This window comes from Aethalodelphis obliquidens, unplaced genomic scaffold, assembly GCF_003676395.1.
Source record: "Aethalodelphis obliquidens isolate GAN/ISIS:26980383/991018 unplaced genomic scaffold, ASM367639v1 scaffold8, whole genome shotgun sequence".
NCBI classification, from domain to species: Eukaryota; Metazoa; Chordata; class Mammalia; order Artiodactyla; family Delphinidae; genus Aethalodelphis; species Aethalodelphis obliquidens.
The window spans coordinates 17,675,509-17,698,990 of NW_020837952.1; the positions used below are offsets into that span (position 1 = coordinate 17,675,509).

Genomic DNA, 23,482 nt, shown 5'->3' on the forward strand with positions numbered 1-23,482 from the left:
CCTCACTGGACAGATACTTTAAAGATGAAAACCTGATCATACCCTTTCCCTGCTTATAATCCTTCAGTGATTCCTCACTGTCCCCCCATTGGCTCATTAATCCTTCCTTGGGGAAACGTGTTATAAGTTAATAACCTAAAAAGAAGAAAAGGACAACTTGTACAAGGATGTATGTAGTAGCTTTATTCACAATATTAAAAAACTGGAAACAAACCAAAACCCAACAATAAAGGGCAGGGCTAAGCAAGACCTGCTCTATCAATACACTGGAATACTCAGTACCTACTTTAAATGACAAGAATCTGGTCTGTGTTGAGGCATGAGCATGTGTCTAAAGGTGGGAAATGTGAAATAAACTTAACAAACAGGATAATGAACACCCTGCTTTCACCTCTGTAAATATACACATGTACATACTGACAAAGACTAGATAGTAATAAAATGTTTGGTATTGTATGTGAATCAGATTTTCTGTTTAAGTGTGACATAAAAATTTAAACAGGGCAAATAATGCCCTTGGAATTTTCTGCTGGGGGCACTCACATGGGATTTTATACAATGAAGAGAAAACTAGAAGCAGAACTTAAAAACTTAAGACCCCAGTACAACAGATTGCGCTAAGGACACGGTGACAGATTTTTTTATGTTGGGATGTCAGTGTTTGCATCAATTCAAGTCAGGATGGGGATGGGGCAGGCAGCCCACAGCCTATGGCTGTACTTAGTGTGCTCGTAGATGCATATACACCCTTGGCCCGTGGTCACATCAGGGACTGCTGAGCAGTAGCTCAAAACCACTGAGAAGTCACAGAGCAGGTAAAGAACTGCCCTATTAACTGAGAGAAACTGGTCAGACTTGATCAAGCAGAACATTAGTGTGTGATGTCAAACTGATGTTATGTACAAAGAGGGTCCAGGAACATTTCACCGAGTTCTCTTCTCTTTATTGGTATTTGTCACCGTCAAAGGCATAAAAGCATGGTGCTGAAGCCCCCTATTAGTGCACCCACGTGGCTGAAGTACCCAAAGTTTAGTATCTGTTCAAATGTGTTCATTAGGTCTCTTCCTAGTTCTCTTTCAGGACTCTTCCCCTGACCCTAAATCTTACAGTATGTGCTGTTTGTGTCTTTCATTAAACAATATTATCACTAATTGAATCTTCTTTAGGTTTATCGTTTCACTGTGTACAGGTGAGGAGTGGGTTGATGGTCAAGATGTTGCCCTTCTAGATTCTCTGGGTTTTCTGTCTTTGTAAATCTGGATCCTCAATCTTGGCTTACCTTGGATTGGTCAGGACCTAAGAAAAACTGACTCATGCATCCCAAATTCAGGTGAATCTGATTTGTATCAGAAAATCAGTTTAATCATTTACAATGAGAAATGTAGAGGCCAAGTGGGGTGATATTTATGTTGGCCCGTTTGTGAGTTCTCTTCCCACAAAGGAAACCAAACAAAGACTAGAAGTCTGTTGCTGTGTAAATTATTGGTACGAGGAAGGGGGTCTCAGAGAGATTTGTTTATAAATTGACCTGCCTAGAATTCCCTGATTCCCTTTAACAATGTCTATTCCTCTAAGGGTCCAGTTCACACCTTACCTGTTCTGTGAAACTTCTTCTACCCCTGGGCCCTTGGGAAAAATTAATCACTCACCCAGCCAGCTTAGCATAACTTTTATACCTATTATAGCACCAATCACTCGTATTCTAGTACTTCTTGATATACCTGTCTCCCCTGCTGTTTAGATAGTTGGGACAGGGACAGGGTCCCTGTCCGCTTTTGTTTCCTCAATGCCTAGCACATAAGTGCTCAGTGCAGAGTTGCTAAGTGAATGAAGGAATGAGTGAATGAATGAAGTTCTTTCTCCCTCTACCCTAATGACCTTCTACATCAGGTTTTATTAAGTGGATGTAGATAGATATTAAGAGCAATTGTATATATATGTGTGTGTGTGTGTGTGTGTGTGTGTGTGAGAGAGAGAGAGAGAGAGAGAGAGAGAGAGAGAGAGAGAGAGAAGAATGAATCCCATTCCCTAACGGGGAGAGACCTATCAAACATTATACCATGGGGAACCCAGAAAAGCCAGTGTTACGCAATACTTGATGCTTTACGTTTTCTCACAGACTGATCTACTCATTTGATCCTTCTGTTATTCTCTGGCCTCATCTTAGGCCCTGGCTTCTGTGTGCTTTAGCCTGCTTCCTTGTTTTATTCAACAATTTGACCCCCTACACAAGCATATTGATTTGGACTCTCCTGACTCACCTTTTACCCATACTGCTATCAGAAAATCAGTATCTCTGCTGATCCTTTAGATCCCTACTTCTCAAAGGACTAACAGCATTAACATCACCTGTGAACCTGTTCGAACTATAGACCCTCAGGTGCCAGAACTACTGACTCAGAATCAGAATTCTAACAAGACTCTCAAGTGATTTGTGTACTCATTAGAGTTGGAGAAGCTCTGCTTTACATCCTTATGATGACTGCTGCTCGTGGCTCACAGTTTTCCTTTCTATCTTGTCTCCTGTTATCCTTAAGATATCAATACCCGTTGTATTAGTTATCTATGACTGCATAAAAAATCATCCCAACTTACTGGCTTAAAATAACAGACATTCACTATCTCACAGTTTCTGTGCATCAGGAATCTGGTTAAGACTTATTTGGATCTTGTAGCTCAGGGTCTCTCATAAGGCTGCAATCGAGGTGTCAGCTGGCGCTGTAGTCATCTAAGGCTGGGCTGGGGAGGAGCCGCTCCAAGCTCACTCGTGTGACTTATGGTGGGCCTCGTGTCTTCATGGGCTGTTACTTGCCTGGTTGGTCTCTCCATTGGGCAGCTCACAATATGGCTTCATAGAGCGAACAAGTGAAAAAGTAAGAAAGGGGAGGCAAGATGGAAGCCAGAGTCTTTCTGTAATCTCAGGAATGACAGTCCATTATTTTTGCCTTATTTTATTTGTTAGACGTAAGTCACTAAATCCAATCTACGCTCAAGGGGAGGGATTACACAAGGGTGCAAGTAGCAGGAGGATGTTTGGGGGCGATCTTAGAGGCTGCCAACTACATCCAAGTGCATTTTCCTCTAATAACTTGGCTGACTAGTTTTCTTTTTTTTAAAATATTTATTTATTTATTTTGGCTGTGTTGGGTGTTAGTTGCAGCACGTGGGATCTTTCTGTTGTGGCGCGCAGGCTCTTTCTTGCAGCACGCAGGCTTCTCTCTAGTTGTGGTGCGTGGGCTCCAGAGCAGGTGAGCTCAGTAGTTGTGGTGTGCAGTTGCCCCGTGGCACGTGGGATCTTAGTTCCCTGACCAGGGATCAAACCAGCGTCCTCTGCATTGCAAGACGGATTCTTAATCACTGGACCACAGGGAAGTCCCTTGGCTGACTAGTTTCTACTTCAGTCATGAATCGGTATGGCCATACCTGGGACCTCAACACCACTTGGAATTTTGTTCTTCAAACGTTCACCCTCTCTGCTCTCTGTCATGACTACTACTTGTCATTCCCTCTACTTGTCCCACAACTTCACTCACAGCAGACATGACTTCCTAGCCTCTTCATCCCTTCTTGTGCTAGTCTATTAATATCCTTCCTGTCTTTGTGGGGACTCAAAGCCCCACACAGGGTGTTTCCTATGAGCGGCTAGTTATGTACAGGCTTATTAAAAACCTAGGAACACCTACACTCACCTATTTGATTTGTGGGATTGTCACCTTCCCTTCTTCCACTTCAGGAAAGATCTAGCATTCTCTGGTTTTTCTTCCATTTCCAGGTTGATGAGCATGCCTGAAGGAAATTATAAAATCATGCAGACTGGGTGTACTATAAATAGATGCTATCTAACATCATCTGGGTAACACCTCTCTTCAGAAGTGCATCCCTACAGAAGTTACCCAGCAGCATTTCCAGAACTTTCTCATTCTCCTCAAGTTCCCAAATCTACCTTCACTATTCTTAGTCTGCCTTTAGCTTTCCTCCAGTGGAAGGCCATTCCCCACTTTGGCTATCTCCGCTTGAGAAAGTTCTCATCTCTTCACTCATTATTTTTTTCTCCCTCTTGTCTCCGAGGAATAGGTGTTGATCTTCCTTTCTGGGTCTAAACTCTTCACGTGTCCTTATATTCCATCCTATCCCATTTCTTCTTTGGCTTTGCTCCATCTGTTCCTCTCTCTCTCTCTGTATTTCCTCCTTCCCTTTAGCTTGCAAACATGTCCACAGTAAAAGCAACCTGGACTCAGTTATTGCCTCAAGCTACTACTTCATCACTTTCTTTTTACCACTAAGTTTATTTTAATTTTCAAGCATACAGAAAAGTAGAATACCATAATAGATACCTATATTCTTGCACCCAGATTTAACAATTGACCATATTTTCTTCATCTTTCCTCTCCTGAAATATTAAATCAAATGATAGACATCTTGACATTTTACCCCTAAAAACTTTAGAATGCATCTCTTAAAAATATCATCACAGGTTAGGGTATGGTAACGGGTTAGGGTTAGGGTACGGGTTAGGAGTAGGGTATGGTTTAGGGTACGGGATAGTGTTAGGGTGAGGGTTACAGTACGGGTTAGGTTTAGCGTACAGAAAAAAAAATATCGTTATCACAATTAGCAAAACTAATAATAAAGCCTTCATTTTATATAACACATCATATTTAAATTTTCCCAGTGATCTCAAAAAATGTGTTTTACAGCTGTCTTTTTCAAGTAAAATTCAATTAAAGACGATGCATTGCTTAGGATGGCTTAATTCTCTTTTGATTTCAACAGTGCTTCCCACCCTCTCTTTATGTCATTGAGTTGTTGAAGAGACTGGGCCCATTGTCCCTATTTAATGTCCCACTTTCTGGATTTGTCTGATTGTTTGGTGTCATTAGAGGTTCATCTACCCCTGTATTTTCTATAAAATGGAGATGAGATATAAAGGCTGATTTCAAGTTAAATATTTTCGTTGGGAATATTCATAGTTAGTGCTGTGTGCTTTATATTGCATCACATTTTATGCACATCACTTCTAACTGTCTCACTTTTAGTGATGCTAACGTTAATTACTGATTTAAGGAGGCAACAGCCAGATCTTCCCACTGTTAAGTTATGATACACTTTTTTTCCAATCAGTAAATAACCAATGCCTGGAGTGATACTTTGGCCCCATGTAATGCCAAGAAGTTTTTAAGACTCTCATATTGCTGCCTTTTACCCTATTCCCTAATTCTTCTTCCCCCCGCCACTGAACGAAACTCTTCTGTAGAAGGTCACTAGTGACTTCCTTACCACGAAAACCAAGAGCCTTTGGCTTTTCAGGAAGATGGTGCCGAAAGCAAAGACGGAAGTCCCTGCTCTTTACCTTCCTAAAGCCAAAGGCTTTGAAGGCGTGGAAGGCAGTGATGAAAGACATCCACAGACACAATAAAAGAGAAGAAAGGAATGTCATCCAACTTCCAACAGCCTAAGACACTGCAGCTCAAAAAGCAGCCCAAATACCCTCAGATGAGCACACCCAGGAGAAACAAGCTTGACCATTACGCCATCATCAAGGTCACCCTGACCACTGAGTCAGCCATAAAGAAGATAGAAGATAACACACACTTGTGTTCATTGTGGATGTCAAGGTCAACAAGCACCAGATAAAACAGGCTGTGAAGAAGCTCTGTGACACTGATGTGGCCAAGGTCAACACTCTCATCAGGCCTAAAGGAAAGAAGAAGGCATATGTTCCACTGGCTCCTGACTATGGTGCCTTGAATATTGCCAACAAAATTGGGATCATCTAAACTGAGTCCAGATGGCTAATTCTAAATATATCTTTTCACCCATATTTAAAAAATAAAGAATAGGGCTTCCCTGGTGGCGCAGTGGTTGAGAGTCCCGCCTGCTGATGCAGGGGATACGGGTTCCATGCCCCCGTCCGGGAAGATCCCACATGCCGCGGAGCGGCTGGGCCCGTGAGCCATGGCCGCTGAGCCTGCGCGTCCAGAGCTTGTGCTCCGCAACGGGAGAGGCCACAACAGTGAGAGGACCGCGTACCGCAAAAAATAATAATAATAAAAATAAAGAATAAAAAACAAAATCAAGAGACTTTGTTCATCTTCCTTGAGCTTTCTGAAATATTTTATATTATTACACCTTTTTCAAGAATGTCTTTTCCCCTTTCTTCCATAAAGTTTCTTATTTCAAGTACCTCTCCCTCTAACTGCTTATTTACATCTTTATTGAATGCTTTCATTGGACTGTAAAGAGGGTCATAGGTCTGCTCTTTGTCTTCAACTTGGTCTCTACACTGTCCACTTTAGTAATCTTACCCACATTCACAGCTCAAGCAGATTGCTAAAAAAATGTGTACCTCTAGCTTGACATCCTATAGCTTTTTGACTTTTCCACCTGGAGTCCCATCAGGTATAACTTAAACTCAACCAGCATAAAAGAGAAGTCATCTTTCTCTGTACTTCCATCCTCCCAATATAGGAGTTTTGATTATTTCAATGTTCATGTTTACATTGTTATGTTCATGTAAATATTGTTCACTGCTGAGACACAGTGTATTTTAATTACACTTACTTTTATATAATAATTATAATAAAAATTACCTTGTTTTTTAAAATTTTATTTATTTATTTTTGGCTGCATTGGGTCTTCGTTGCTGCACGCGGGCTTTCTCTAGTTGCTGCGAGCGGGGGCTACTCTTCGTTGAGGTGCTCAGGCTTCTCACTGCAGTGACTTCTCTTGTTGCGGAGCAGGAGCTCTAGGTGCATGGGCTTCAGTAGTTGTGGCACGTGGGCTCAGTTGTTGCGGTTCGCGGGCTCTAGATCACTGGCTCAGTAGTTGTGGCGCACAGGCTTAGTTGCTCTGCAGCATGTGGGATCTTCCCGGACCAGGGGTCGAACCCATGTCCCCTTCATTGGCAGGAGGATTCTTAACCAATGGACCACCAGGGAATTCCCATGAAGTAATTAACATAATCTCTTTTTCTTAATAAACATATTTGCTTTCAGACAGACTTTTCCAAGCTAATCTGCATTATTACTGCCAGTTTATTTCTCCATAACATTTTTGACCAAATTATTCCCATGTCAAAACCTGTTATTGAAGTTAAAACTCCTTAGCATCCCTTTCAAATTCTTCGATATACAGTTTCAACCTTCCTTTTTACCCTTCTCTCCCTATTCTTCCCTACATTTGTGCTGTCTTTCAATCCACCCCTGTTGGATGCCCTTTTCTGAACCTCCCTTATGTTCTCTACCATCATGAGTTATTATTATTCATGAGCTTTTCCCCATGTGTGCCCACAGGAACCTTAGCCATTTTCTAAAATATATCTGAAATTCGACTCTCTCCTCGAAATCTCCCTGTCTACCTCAGTCAGAAGCAATCTCTTTCTGGCCTAAGTTCCCAGGATACTTAGTATACTACCTTATGATAACATTTTTTTAATGAGCAAATGAATGTGGCACTTCAGCATCAGTATTACCTTTAAAACTAGATTCTAGGGGGAATTCCCTGGCGGTCCAGTGGTTAGAACTCTGTGCTCTCACTTCGGAGGGCCTGGGATCTATACCTGCGCAGGGAACTAGGATCCCACAAGCTGCTCTGTCGCCGCCCCCCACAAAATAAAACCTAGATTCTAAACTCCCAGAGGACAGAGTTCACATCTTATACTTCCTTCTAGTCTCTATAGCACCCAATGTACTATCTGATAAATGAAGGCGTGACCGTTGGAGTGGGTGAATAGAGGAGGTAAAGAGTGGACAGGGAAATATATTGTAGAATGACAAAGTGGATAAATGAAAAATAACTCCAGGAACTTATTCTGGATTGTCTGGAAATGGGCTGACTGGACCACACACCCATCTGTCTCACCAAAAAGAGGAGCTGCACTCAAACCCAACTTCCCATGTGTGCCTGTCAGTTTCCTGTTTGCTCTCAGAACCATCTCCCATCCTTTCCCCGCTCTGTGCTGTATCACAGGGAACTACGTTGTCCAGGATGTCACACTTTGGCTTTTTGGTTGTTTCAGGTAGTTTTCATATTGTTGTTTGGCTATAGTTCACTCACTTTCATTGTTGTACAATATTCCACTGTGTGCACGTACCAAATTTATGTATTTATTAAACTATTAATGGGCATTTAAATTTCTCATTTGGGGCTATTATTAATAATGCTAACATGAACATTCTGTTACATGTCTCTTGTAAAAATATATGTTAGAACTTATTTCTTGGGTTTATATCCAGGACTGGAATTGCTGGGTGAAGGGCATGTGTATATCTAGTATTTACTAGATATTTCAAATATCCAAAGTTGTTCCAGCAGTGCATGAGAGTTCCTGATGCTCTAGTCCTTACCAAGGCTTGGTATTGTTAGATTTTGAAACTTTTTGCAAATCTGATGGTTATGAAAGGAGAGCTCATTCTGCTTAATTCACTGATTACTAGGGAGGTTGAGTCCCTTTTCTTAGGTTTATTGATTATGTATTTCTTCTTTGAAGTCATTATTTATATCCTTGGCTAGTTTTTCAGTTGGTTTTATGTTTCCTTTGAGGTGTAGTAGTACTTTACATATTCTGGATATTACACTTCGTTAGTTATACTGATTCTCTCAACACATATTTATTGGGCATTTACTATGCTCAAAGGATACAGCAGTGAACAATACAGACCAAAAAACCACTCTTAGTTTATGAAGCTTACATTCTAGTATAGGGAGAGAAACAATAAACACAATAAATAAGTAAAGCGAAGGTATATTAAATTTTACATACTCTATGATAAAAGCTATAGAGAGAAATAAAGCAGGGAAGGGGCTTAGGGAATTCTGGGGAAGGGTTGCAGTTTGAAATAAAGTGGTCAAGGGAATTCCCTGGCAGTCCAGAGGATGGGACTCTGTGCTTCCACTGCAGGGGAACTAATATCCCGCAAGCGGCGTGGTGCAGCAAATAAATAAGTTAATTAATTAATTTAATTTAATTAAATAGTGGTCAAGGAAGGCGACTTTTGAGTATAACCCTGAAGGAGGTCAGGAAACAGTCCATAGAGGAGTTTGGGGGAAGAGCATCTTAGATAGAATAGCAAACGCAAAGGCCCTGCAGGTAGAACATAAATGGTATGTTCAAGGAACAGCAAGGAGGCCAGTGTGGCCAAAGCTGAATAGGGAAAATGAGTCATAAGACATGAGATTTGATTTTTTGTTTTGGGTTTTTTTTTTTTTTTTTTTGGTAAGAACACATTTAAAAAAATTTTTTTTATTGGAGTATAGTTGATTTACAATGTTGTATTAGTTTCAGGTGTACAGCAAAGTGAATCAGTTATACATCTACATATATCCACTCTTTTTTTTTTTTTAGATTCTTTTCCCATATAGACCATTACAGAGTATTGAGTAGAGTTCCCTGTGCTATACAGCAGGTTCTTATTAGTTATCTATTTTATGTAGAGTACTGTTTATATGTCAATCCCAATCTCCCAATTTATCCCTCCCTGCCCCCCTTATCCCCTGGTAACCATAAGTTTGTTTTCTACATCTGTGGCTCTACTTCTGTTTTGTAAATAAGTTCATTTGTACCCTTATTTTAGATTCCACATATAAGCAATATCATATGATATTTGTCTTTCTGTGTCTGACTTACTTCACTCAGTATGACAATCTCTAGACCCGTCCATGTTGCTGCAAATGGCATTATTTTGTTCTTTCTTATGGCTGAGTAATATTCCATTGTATATATATACCACATCTTCTTTATCCATTCCTCTGTTGATGGACATTTAGGTTGCTTCCATGTCCTGGCTATTGTAAATAGTGCTGCAATGAACATAGTAGTGCATGTATCTTTTCGAATTATGGTTTTCTCCAGGAATGTGCCCAGGAGTGAGATTGCTGGGTCATATGGTAATTCTATTTTTAGTTTTTTAAGGAACCTCCATACTGTTCTCCAAGACATGAGATTTGAACAGCAAGGTGGAGAATGTATGTGTGCGGAATGTAAAGGATGTTTGTAGACCATTATAAGGACTTGACTTTTACTCTTGGTGAGGTGGGAAGCCTTTTGAGAAAAGGAAAGATTTGAGCAAAGGAGTGACACAATCTGACTTACTGCTTTAAAAGGCCCATTCTGGGGACAAGGGGAGGAGTAAACTGAGTGGCTTTCAGAATGATCCAGGTGGGGCTTCCCTGGTGGCGCAGTGGTTAAGAATCCACCTGCCAATGCAGGAGACGTGGATTCGAGTCCTGGTCCGGGAAGATCTCACATGCCGCGGAGCAACTAAGCCCCTGCTCCACAACTACTGAGCCTGTGCTCCAGACCCTGCGAGCCACTACTGAAGCCCGCGTACTACAACTACTGAAGCCGCGCGCCTAGAGCCCCTGCTCCGCAACAAGAGAAGCCACCGCAATGAGAAGCCTACCACTGCAGCGAAGAGTAGCCCCCGCTCACTGCAACTAGAGAAAGCCCACGCACAGCAACGAAGAGCCAACGCAGCCAAATATTAAAATTAAATTAAAAAAAAAAAAGAATAATTCAGGTGAAAGATAATGGTGGCTTGCGCTAAGGTGATACTGAGGTGGTAAAAAGTGATTAGAAAAAACTAAAAGATAATCCATGAGTAACTATGACCATGTTGAGGTTGGGTAGCATTTGTTGGGTAGTTATTCGTTAATTTTTGTTTTCTTACGCTAGAAGAAATTTCTCTACTAATGTTTAGGAGCTGGGACTCTGGATGGAGAAAACAAAAATGACCAAGACATTGGTGGTGATTGGTATGACTATAACAGTAAATACACAAAAATGGTAATGGCTTGGGCTAAGGTGGTCCCAGTGAAGTTTGCAGAATCTGGATTTATTTTGAGAGTGTAACTAACAAGATTTGTTGATAAATTGGGCATGGAATGTAAGCAAAAGTGAGAAATCAGGAGTTACTTTAGGGTTTTTTTGTTTCTAAAAGGTTAGAGTTTCCATAAGTTGATAGTGAAAAAGCTTCAAGAAGACCAGATTTGGTAGAGAAGATCAGGAGCTCATTTATGGACTATTGAGTTTGAGCTGCCTTTTCGATATTCAGGAGGAGATGCCCAGCTGGCAACTGGATATATGAGCTTGGCATTCAGGAGAATTTAAAGGGAGTTTTATTAGTCACCATTTTTGATGTAATAAACAACTCTGAAATCTCAGTGGATTACAGCAACAAACATTTATTTCTTGCTCTTGTCACATGTGGGTGACAGGTTGATTACAGTTCTGCTCTAGGCTGTGGGTCAGCTATGTGTCTCATTAGAGTGTATTCTAATTTGGGGCCTAAACTGAATAAACAGCCACTGTCCAGCACATGCCATACTCACGGCAAAGGGCAGAATCAACAGGGGCTAAACTAAGCAATGCAATTCAATTTAAAGCTTCTCTTTGCATGTGGCTATATCACTTGCTTCCATTCCATTCCATTAGCTAAAGAAAGTCACATAGCCCAGCCCTGCATTGGGACAAGGATGTATATTGTGCACAGAAAAGGCAATTCAAATGGTATGTATGTACAATTCTCATAGAAGGGAGGGAGCAAATAGTTGTAAACCATAATTCAATCTCCCACTATGTGAGTACATTGAAGAGAAGAAATCCAAAAACAGGTATTCTAATTTTCAGAGGTCAGAAAGACAAGGAAAAACCCACAAAGGAGACTGAGAAGGAGCAAATAGTAAGGTAGGGGGAAAACCAGATTGGAAGTCAAGTAAAGAAAGTGTCTCAAGAAGGTAGGAGGGATTAACTATGTCACATGTTGCTAATAGGTCAAGCAAGGTGAGGACAGATATTGACCATTAGATTTAGTCATGTGGAAATCTTTGGTCATCTTGACAAGAGAATTAATGACATGGTGGGACCAAAACCTGATCAATGCAGATTCAAGAAAGAGTGGGAGGAGAGAAGTTAGAGATAGTGGATATAGGCAGACTACTCTTTCAAGGACTTTTGCTAAAAGGGGAAGGAAGGAAACGGATGAGTAATTGGAGGGAAAAGTGAGGTCAACAGTAGTCTTTTTTTTTAAGATGGGAGAAATAAAACCATGGTTTCATGATGATAAGAGAGATCCAGTAAAGAGGGGGAAAACTGATGATGCCAGAGAGAAAGTAGAGAATTACTGTACTGAACAGGCTAGAGGGGATGGGCTCTAGTGCTCCATGGAGGACGGGTCTTCATCAGGAGCATAGACAGTCTATTCAGAGTAACAGGTGAGAAGGCACACCATATTGTCACAAGTACAGGTAGGTGGGTAGATATGATTATGGAAGCATAGGAAAATTCTCTTTCGATTGTTTCTAGTTTTCAGCTAAGTAAGATGCAAGTCATCAACTGAGAGTGAAGATAGGGAGAAGTTGTGAGAGGTTTGAAACTTAGAGAAAAGTATGAGTAGTCTAGAGGAATGGGAGATTGAATGCACTAGGGAACAATATTGATTGGTAGTAGAATTAAGGGCCTATGTGAGGTTGGTGATGATTGTGTGGGTTTTTTTCTCCCACCACAGTCAGCTGCAGAGGTGTGGGTGCAGAGTGAAATGGAGAATTAGGTGTGTCCAGGTGACAAACAGGCAGAAATTTAGATTTAATCAGAATCTGTCAAGTTAAAAAAAAAAAAGCAAGAGAGACACGTGTATGCAAGGGAAGTTTCATCACAATGGTTGGTCATGTAAGTCAGATAATAATGGAAGTAGAACATGGCACAGATTAGGGATAATAAAATGATGGAAGAATCATGGATTATAGGTATAGGTATATTTGACAAATTTTTGGAGACAGGAATAAGCTTAAAAAGTAGAAAGTCTTGGTCAGAGTGTGATGCTTAATACTGACACTATGGAGGAATTGCATTTACGGGTAAATGACAAGATCTAGAGCAGCACTATTTAATAGGACTTCTTCTGATGATGGGGAGGTTCTATATCCACTGTCTAATATGCCACTGGTGGCTACCAGTCACTGGAAATGGGCTGACTAAGGAAATAAAATTTAAATTTTATTTAAGTTTAATAAATTTTAAATTAAGAGCAACATGAAGCTAGAAGCTACCATATTAGACAGTGCAATTCTAGAGATTATGACCATGTTAGTGAGTAGCTAAAATGGAAGACAATGTTATTGGAGAAGAGGAGGCCAAAAACTTAGCAGCTAAGTTATTGGAAAGACCACATCAGTAAGTGGATATCTAAATCTGTAAGAATTATGACAAGAATAGTACTGAAGTGACAGTGAACCACCAGCTTAAATCTTCAAGGAAAGATAAGTGTCTCAGGATGGGAGGACAGGTATAACAAAGAGTAAAGTGAGTGCTATAGTCAGATACCATGTTAATCAAAACTGAGGGTTGGGCTTTCCTGGTGACACAATGGTTAAGAATCCGCCTGCCAATGCAGAGGACACGGATTTCAGCCGTGGTGCGGGAAGGTCCCACATGCCGTGGAGCAACTAAGCCGGTGTGCCACAACTACTGAGCTACTGAGCCTGTGCTCTACAGCCCACAAGCCACAACTACTGAGCCCCTGTGCCACAACTACTGAAGCCCATGGCAAAGAGTAGCCCCTGCTCACCACAACCAGAGGAAAGCCCGCACGCAGCAACGAAGACCCAACACAGCCAAAAGTAAAATAAATAAAATAAAATAAATTAACTAAAAAAAAAAACTGAGGGTTTTATGGAGGAAGGAAACAGAAAAGTTTAGAACCAGCAATGCAAGGCAGACACCTACCCCTTGTCTAGGTTCAATGGCATAATATATGCTTTGAAAATATCTTTGTCCATCGCAGAAGAGAAGTTTGTGGATTGTCTTATCACATTTATTTATTTATTTAAATTAATCAATTTATTTATATTTTATTTTTGGCCGTGTTGGGTCTTCATTGCTGCGCGCAACCTTTCTCTACTTGCGGCAAGCGGGGGTTATCACTTATTTATGATGGCTTTTATTGAATAAAAGTTTTCCTTCTTTTTTTTTTTTTTTTTTGCGGTATGCGGGCCTCTCACTGCTGTGGCCTCTCCCGTTGCGGAGCACAGGCTCCAGACGCGCAGGCTCAGCGGCCATGGTTCACGGGCCTAGCCGCTCCGCGGCATGTGGGATCTTCCCGGACCGGGTCACGAACCCGCGAGAGAGTCTGGCAGGCAGACTCTCAACCACTGCGCCACCAGGGAAGCCCTCTGATAGTTTTATTATTTTATTTTATTTTATTTTTTTTGCGGTACGCGGACCTCTCACCAGTGTGGCCTCTCCCGCTGCGGAGCACAGGCTCTGGACGCACAGGCTCAGCGGCCATGGCTCACGGGCAGAGCCACTCCACGGCCTGTGGGATCCTCCTGGACCAGGGCACGAACCCGTGTCCCCTGCATCGGCAGGCGGACTCTCAACCACTGCGCCACCAGGGAAGCCCCTATAATTTTATTTTTTTAACATTTAAATCTTTAATTGATCTGGGGTTTATTTTGACATAGTTTTTGAAGTAAGGATCTCCTTTCCTCCAAATAACCATTTATCCCTACATCATTTATCAAATTATGTATTGAATTGCTAATTTCTGCCACTGCTACCTTTTAAATAGCCTTCAAATCTGTCTTACTCTTTATCTTCCCATTGGTACTGCCCTAGTTTAGGTCACTATCATCCTTCCAACTTTCACCTAGATTGCTTCCATAGCCTCCTGACTCGTTCTTGGTCTTCAATCCCTTATACATACTGCAGTCAAAATGACCTTTGTGTAACACAAAACTGCTCATGTTACTCCCTGCAGAAAGCCTTCCAGTGACCATGCCATTCCTTTAAGATGAAGTACAAACCATTATATCAGCTTATTTCTATAGCTTCATCTCTCACCATCCATCCTCCTCACCCTCATCTCTACTCTCCACCCTAAGGCCCCTGAATGTACCATGCTCTGCTTCATTTCCAGGCACATGTTGTTCTTTGCCTCTGCTCTACCCCACTACATCTTTGATGACTAACCTCGTCTATCTTGCAGGTTTCACTATGGTGTCACGTCTTTCCATAAGCCTTTTGTGATCTTCCTTGAGCCCAGATTAGGGGCTTCTCCTATATGATATTTTCCCAATTATACTTTTCTCATTATAGTACTAATCATGCAGAATGCAATTTCTTATTTACCTTCCTATTTATTACTCTTCTAGATTATAAGCCAGTTGAGGGAATTTCGTGTTCTTCTGAATCCCTAGCACCTAACATATGGTAAATTTCTACAGATATTTTTCGAATTCATCAACTACATGGTAGATAGCAGGCACTGTGCTAGGCTATGGAAATACAAGAGAACACAAGAAAGACAAGATTACTCCCCTCACGTAACTTACACTCTAGTGAGAGAGATAGACAGTGAACCAAACAAATAAACAAAATAATTGCTGCTTGTGTTAGGAAGACAGTAAACAGTTGCTTTAGTAAGGAAGAATAGAGGACCCTACTTGAATAGGTTGGCCAAGGAATTCTGCTTTGAGGAATTGACATTTAAGCTAAGAACTAAAGAATGAGAAGGAGCCAATCATGTGAAAGCCAGAAGAAGGACATTATAAGCAGAAAGAAGAGCAGATGCAAAAATCCCGAAACAGAAAAAATCTTGGTGTATTCTAGGAACTTTGGCTGCAGAGGACACTTTGATTGCAGAGTTGTAACTGGTGGGATAAGGTACATGGTATAAATTTGGAGGCCTGAGGCAGGTGGCCAGTCATGCAGGGTCTTTTTGGCCATAGCCAGGGACTTGGATTTGTTCCAACAGGCTGGAAAATCACAGAAGAGTTTTAAAGAGGAGAATTGGCATGCTCCAATTACATTTTCAGAGTTCACTCTGGCTGTGTTGATAATGGAATGCAAGGAGGTTACCATGGAAGTGCAGGGACCAGTTAGAAAGCTACTGCAGTAATCCAGGAGAGGGAGAATGGTGGCTTACACTAGCATAGTCACAAGTGGAGATGGGTAAAAGTGAATGACTTCGGGCTTCCCTGGTGGCGCAGTGGTTGAGAGTCCGCCTGCCGATGCAGGGGACACGGGTTCGTGCCCCGGTCCGGGAAGATCCCACATGCCGCGGAGCGGCTGGGCCCGTGAGCCATGGCCGCTGAGCCTGCGCGTCCGGAGCCTGTGCTCCACAACGGAAGAGGCCACAACAGTGAGAGGCCCGCGTACCGCAAAAAAAAAAAAAAAAAAAAAAAAGTGAATGACTTCAAGATGTATTTTGGGGGTAGAACAATTTAGACTTGCTGATGGATTGACTATGAAGGATAAGGGAAAGGGAGGAGACTAGAACAATTCCCAGTTTTCTGACTCCAGACTCCAGTGGCTGAGTGAATGAAGTCACTATTTATAGAAATAGGGACAATGGGGAGGAATGGCTTAGGGAGGACACAAGGAAATCAAACATTCTATTTTGACTATGTTAAGATTGAAATGTTTGTGAGATAACAAAGTAGAGATGTCAAATTAGTAGTTTGAATATATTAATCTGGGGCTTAGATGAAAGGTCTAGCTTTGACATACTAATGTAGGCTTCCTCAGCATGAAGCCTTAGGAAATGGATGAGCTCCCCAAAGGACAAAGTTTAGGTGGCGAAGAAGGTGGTATTTAGAAACCAAGAGCTAGAATTCCCTGGAGGTCCAGTGGTTAGGACTCAGTGCTCTCACTGCTGGGGCCGGGTTTGGTCTCTGGTCGGGACACTAAATTCCCGCAAGCCTCGTGGCCAAAAAAAAAGAAACCAAGCACTAGATCAGTTACTAGGGGTGTCCCTTCTAGGCGGTCTTACTAGACTGAGCCAGGAATATACATATATTCACACATACATTTACATCTGTGTTTGTTTCTGTATCTACCTATATTGAAAATGGTGAGTTCACTCTGAGTTCATGTTCCATTTCAGTCCATTACCACAGAGCTCATTCTAGCTTTCCTCCTTCCATATTTATACCTCTCTTCTCTCACAGTGAAAAGCTTGACTGTCATTATCCTCAGTATTCTGCTAGTTTGCTTGATCACCCTGTGTGTGGCCAATCTCCTGACACCTTTAGGCTGCCACCTTGACAGAATGCTCTCTTTGTGCAGGCCTGGCCTTTGGGCAGTTCTTCTGGTCAGGAAGGAAGGAAAGTTCATTTCCTTTATTGAGGTTCTGCACATGTTTTATTATATATATTCTTTGGTATTTTATTTGTTTGGTTGCTATTTTTAAAACGCACTTTTAAAAAAATTACATTTTCTGTTTATTGCTTATATTTGAAAAGGCTACAATATATAGTTTCATTTTTTATATTTGCCAATCTGAGGTTAGACAGTTTTTATTTCATAGCTTTTATTGGTTACTAGTAACACTGAACAGTTTTCAAATGTTTATTAGCCATATTAATTTATGTTTCTGTGAATTGTATGCATCATTTGTTTCTTCTCTGAGAATCTTCGTGGTTTTTTAAAAATCAACTTTCTTGAGTTCTTTATAAATTCAGGAGAATAATTTCCTGTTTGTTTCAAATATTTTCCAACTTAATTGGTTGGAATCTTTTAAATTTTTTTTTTTAATTTACAGAATTGAAAATTTTTATATGGCCTAATTTTTTTTTTTTTTTTTTTTTTGGTCTGCGTTGGGTCTTCATTGCTGCGCACGGGCTTTCTCTAGTTGTGGTGAGTGGGGGCTACTCTTTATTGCGCTGAGCGGGCTCCTCACTGCAGTGACTTCTCTTGTTGTGGAGCACGGGCTCTAGGCACACAGGCTTCAGTAGTCGTGGCACATGGGCTCAGTAGTTGTGGCTTGTGGGCTGTAGAGCGCAGGCTCAGTAGTTGTGGCACACGGGCTTAGTTGCTCAGAGGCATGTGGGATCTTCCCAGACCAGGACCTGAACCCATGTCCCCTGCCTCCGCAGGCAGACTCTTAACCACTGTGCCACCAGGGAAGCCCTGGCCTAATGCTTTGATTTTTTCCTAGTTACCTTTTTTTTTTTTTGCGGTATGCGGCCTCTCACTGCTGTGGCCTCTCCCGTCGTGGAGCACAGGCTCCGGACGCGCAGGTCCAGCAGCCACGGCTCACGGGCCCAGCCGCTCCGCGGCATGTGGGATCCTCCTGGACCGGGGCACAAACCCGCGTCCCCCGGATCGGCAGGCGGACTCTCAACCACTGTGCCACCAGGGAAGCCCCCTAGTTATCTTTAAGATTCGAATTTCCTTCCCTCTCCAGAGGTCAGATATTCACCTATACTTTATTTTTGTTAAAGATTTTAAGAAACTTACATTTTAAGAAATGTTAAATATTTTTCTTAAACATTTTTATTTTTGTTAAATATTTTTAGAAATTTTGTTAAACATTTCTCTACCCATCTGGAACTTACTTTGTTATATTTTTAGCTAGTCTGTAGAAAATTCTAATATTAACAGTATTAATCCTTTACCCATCAGAGTTGTCACCAATATTTTCCCTGCATTTTTATTTGCCATTTAAATCTTATTTTGATTTTTGACATGTAGAATTGTTCATTTTTTGTAGTTAGATTTACTAATCTTTACCCTAGTGACTTCTTCTCTTTCTTCTAAGCTTAGAAAGAGACCTCCCCTATGCAGAGATTTAATAAATGTACACTTATATTTTCTTTTTTCTCTTCCTTGCCTTCCTTCTCCCTCTCTCTCTCCTCCTCTTTTTCTTCTCCTTCATTTTTAGGGTTTGCCTCAAGTCCAGCTTTAAGTGAAATGAGTCACTAAGAAAGCCCCAATGACTTTGGTCTCTTGGGGGTCTTATAGACCAAAAAAACAACAACAAAACCTATGGGATTGGGATGGATTTCTCTGCAACACAACTCCCTCCCTTCCCCTCTTACATAAAAAACAGCTCAGTGTCAAGCTCCCCAATAAGTGTATGTACATCTGACAATCCATAAACTGCTGAAGTGAAAGGTGGCCTTTAAATATTCTGTATATAAATTTAGCCATTTATACAGAGAGAATGAAAAAAAAATGGCCCGATTCTGCTCAGATGCTGCTTGTTTCTCTTTACACCATGGGGTTCTGTTCTATGTCTTTTCCTTTGAAGTCAGAGGGAGCTCTGTGCAGGATGGCAACTCGAACACCGGCCTCTATACATGAAGGTGAGAACTGCCATTACGATAAACTACTCGGCGATGTGGTGGAGGGAACATTGGTCTAACACACTTGGTGGCTGCCCTGCAGATCCCACTGTCTGTAAGAGCTTTGTTCAACTGGAGCAAACAAGAACGTTTTGAATCTTGACATACAAGGGCTCATTCAGCAGAGCATCCCCCGTTATGAGAGGAAGTGCTGGGCAGACATTGCAGTTTTTAGCCAGCACACTGAGGGCATTTCTCTCACATTCTCTCCATCTGTAAAGAGACTGTTTTCAAGACCCCGAAATGGTTTTCTATAGATTGGAGAGATGTATAAGCATTTTTACTTGTTTGTACTCACATATAATGGGGGGCAGACCACAGTCATATCAAAGTAGCCCAGTCTTTTCAATACAGAAAGCAAGAATTCTTCGCAGATTTTAGCTGAGGGTGTTATTTGGTGAAAAGCACAACTTGGAGTAGAAACAATGAGAGAAACTTTGACATGGAGAAGGTATTGGAAATGAAGAATCAGGTACATTTGCTTTCTATCTCAGGAGAATTATTTTGTTAATTAGCCCACAGAGACTTTCCTACCCCTTTCACAATGAGTTATGTACCATTTTTTAGGACTCCAAATCAAATGATGGTTTCATGTTGTTATTCTGTAAACATTGGGATGAATAGAGGTCAAAGAGCAAATTGCCTCAATTTATGGATAATTTTTCCACCCATCCCATGCCCTGACTCTGAGAAGTGATGCCCCCTTACTGATTCCTTCATCATATCCTTTTGCTTGTGTCTGCAGACCCTTGCTTAAGCTGTAGCATACAGCTTCAAGGCCCCTGACTTCCAAGGACCCCTCTCAGAGCAGAACACCAGCATTTTGTATTTATAATTTCTCCTGTTGGATAGCATTGGAGTGGAACAGGCATTTTTTACTTACAGTTTCGAATTCTTTTTCATAAAACTTGTATCCACTTCTGCATATAGAATACCCTTTCTTTCCACAGGCCATCAGGTGGTTAGCATGTAGGCAATATTTAAATCCTTGAGACTGGATAAGATCATTAAGGGAAGAAATGTAAATGGAGGGAAAAGGACTGAGTTCTGGAGCACTCCAAGTTTAAGAAACTGGGAGAAGAGAAAATATATCTGGGAGATCACACTGAAATAATACACAGGGAGCAGCATCATTCTTTGAAATAATTGTTATGTTGTAATATAATAGTCATAAACTATTCTAGTTTGTGAATATGCCTAATTTGTATATGCAGTCCTCTACCAAAAGCTTCTTAACAGTTACACCTGCTCTCAGTTTATCCTTTCTCCAATCCATTCAACATACTGCTTAGGTTAACTTTGGATTTATTTTAGTGATTTGCGCCTGGATGAAACATAAAAAATTGGGTAAGTACCACATATTACATTTATATGATGAAATACAGTGCAGTTACAATTTTAATAAGAAAATATTTGCAAAATAATGTTGAGTGAATTAAGCATAATCTCAACTTACACACACACACACACACACACACACATGCAGATATATAACCAGAAAAAATGCTATAAGTTTATCCATCAAAAGCATAGCATATTTCTGAATGGTGGGTTTCCAGGTGACTTTTATTTTATTTTTCTGCTTTTCTGTGTTTTGCAAATTTCCTTCATGAAAAAAAATTAATCGTGTTCTTTAATTTTGTTGCTTCACAGTCAGAAAACAGCTTTGATTTTTTTTAATTGAATAAATTTGATGTGTAAGTTTAAGGTGTACAGCATGTTACTTTGATACATTTATATATTGTAATATGATTGCCAATGTAGTGATATTTATCACATTACTTAATTACAGTGCAATATCTTTGTCTATATTCTTATCCTACCCCCAGCCCCCGGTACACAATGTTTTACTCTGTTTTTTACAGGTTTAACTTTTTTTTTTTTGGCTGTGCTGTGCAGCTTGTGGGATTTTAGTTCCCTGACAAGGGATTGAACCCAGGCCCACAGCAGTGAAAATGCTGAGTCCTAACCACTGGACCACCATGGAATTCCGAGGTTGAACTTATTTAGATTCCATTTATAAGTGATATCGTCCAGTACTTGTCTTTCTCTGACTTATCTTGCTTAGCATAAAGTGTGCAAGGTTTGTCCATGTTGTTGCCAATGGGAGGATATCTTCCTTTCTCATGGCTGAATAATATTCCATTGTGTATCTATACCACATCTTTCTTTTCATCCATTCATTCATTAATGGACATTTGGGTTGTTTTCATGTCTTGGCTATTGTGAATAATGCTGTGATAAACATGGGAGTGCATACCTTGTTGAAATCCTGTTTTCATTTCCTTTGGGTATATACCCAGAAATGGAATTACAGCTTTGATTCTTTACTGCCTAAGAAGATAATATTCAAGTATCTTAATTTAGTAGTCAGACCCTTCAGACGAGAGGCCCAACCTACTTACCCAAACTCTTTTTTTCAGTTAAAAGGTCAAGGTCTTCTGGATGTGCTCTGTACTTTCCTACCTCTATACTTTTTTGAGAGCTGAGATCGTTTTTATTTCCCCCTTTTCCTATAATTTCTACAAGTCCTTTAAGATACTATTTAAGTTCTGCCTCTTACTTGGTCCCACGACCATTAACGATGGAAGAGGTTTCAAAGATTTGTGGCTCTGTTATTTAGCATTTACCACAGGATGCTTGGCATTATATGGTTCTATGAGTCTATAACTTAGCTCCCCAACTGGCATTTTGATTCTTAGAGGACAGGTTCTGTGACTTAGAGTTCTTGGTATCCCTTGACACCCCTGTGTCTTGTTCACAGTAAATGTGTAATAAGCATTTGCAATAGTTTAGATCCAAGGTTATTTCAAATATATACATATGTATATATACACATATATTAATATGTATACAAATATATACATTTAAATTTTGAAATAACTGGATATCTCTCTTTGCATATATGTTTGTATCCTCAGAATGCATTGAGCTTATTCAACAGTTAATTTACTATAAGGGGAACATTTTAAATACTTGTAGTTTTAAACTATTGCTTAAGCATTCTTTCTTCCCTCACAGAAGGTCATTGGTCTTCTCTTCAGAGAATGTTCCCTTCTTACTGTCTACTAAAATACAATGTAGCTTTACTTTTCTTCTTTTTTCCCTGGTCCCAAATATAATCTCCACATGTCCTCTTTTTTTTTTTTTTTTTTTTTTTTTTTGCGGTACACGGGCCTCTCACCGTTGCGGCCTCTCCCCTTGCAGAGCACAGGCTCCAGACGCGCAGGCTCAGCGGCCATGGCTCACGGGCCCAGCCTCTCCGCGGCCGCGGCATGTGGGATCCTCCCAGACCTGGACAACGAACCCGCGTCCTCTGCATCGGCAGGCGGACTCCCAACCACTGAGCCACCAGGGAAGACCTGTGCTCTATCTTTGTAGGTGAAATACGTCCTGTCTCAGTGAAATCCAGCCCCGAATGAATTTCCGTTGGTTTAGAGAGCAACTTGAGGATTCTACATTTTGGCACCATTCAATTTCCTTGGCATCTCTCCATAGTCACCATTTAGAAAACTCCTGGTCGGCAGGATTTCAATCCATCATATGCTCTGTGGAGATTAAAAAAGGATTGAATTACATTGGCTTGAAAATGTGATGGAAGATGAAATTTGCTTTACAAAGAAAGGAAGGTTTTTGAAACTCAAATTGTTCCAATAGGACCCTTATACAGAGATCGTTCTTGAAGTAAAATGGCATGTATGTTGAAAGTTCCTTTTTATTTAGGTTGCCACTATGTAAATATCACAATATTTAAAATCACACAAATAGAGAAAGTTGCAAAACAATATGATTATATTTATGGTCTTAAAAATATGGGCGTATAGGGCTTCCCTGGTGGCGCAGTGGTTGAGAGTCCGCCTGCCGATGGAGGGGACGCGGGTTCGTGCCCCGGTCCAGGAAGATCCCACATGCCGCGGAGCGGCTAGGCCCGTGAGCCATGGCCGCTGAGCCTGTGCGTCCGGAGCCTGTAGCAAGCTTGGATTAAGATATTAAGAAAAGCCCTAAGCACTGCAGAGCTTATGATGCATATGAAATAGTATCCTATTATTTACTTTAAGATTAAAACCATCTTAAAATGAAATAAATGTAAAGGAAGTCCCAACAAGTTCTGATTTTTTGTATCAATGCATTTGTAAAGACATGAAATTCTTTACAAAATTTTTTTTTGGGGTTCTGGTTTGCTGGTGCCTTAAGTACATACTTCATCTGCCTCTTGGGTAATTCTGTTTATATAAATGTAAATGCACAAAAATAGGTCTGGAAAGGAGCATGCCAAATCATTAACAGTGGTTAATGGAGAGGATAATGGAGTGGTTAATGTTAACAGTGGTTAACAGGAGAGGAGTGGGCTGGGGAATAG

The 23,482-nt window shown here is 40.8% G+C and overlaps 1 protein-coding gene and 1 pseudogene across 1 annotated transcript in view; both read left to right on the forward strand.

Moving 5' to 3' along the window:
• YEATS4 (YEATS domain containing 4) overlaps positions 1-23,482 on the forward strand; it is a 134,396-nt gene that overhangs the window by 60,538 nt on the left and 50,376 nt on the right. The window lies entirely within an intron of this gene.
• LOC113620736 (60S ribosomal protein L23a pseudogene) lies at positions 3,317-5,891 on the forward strand (annotated as a pseudogene).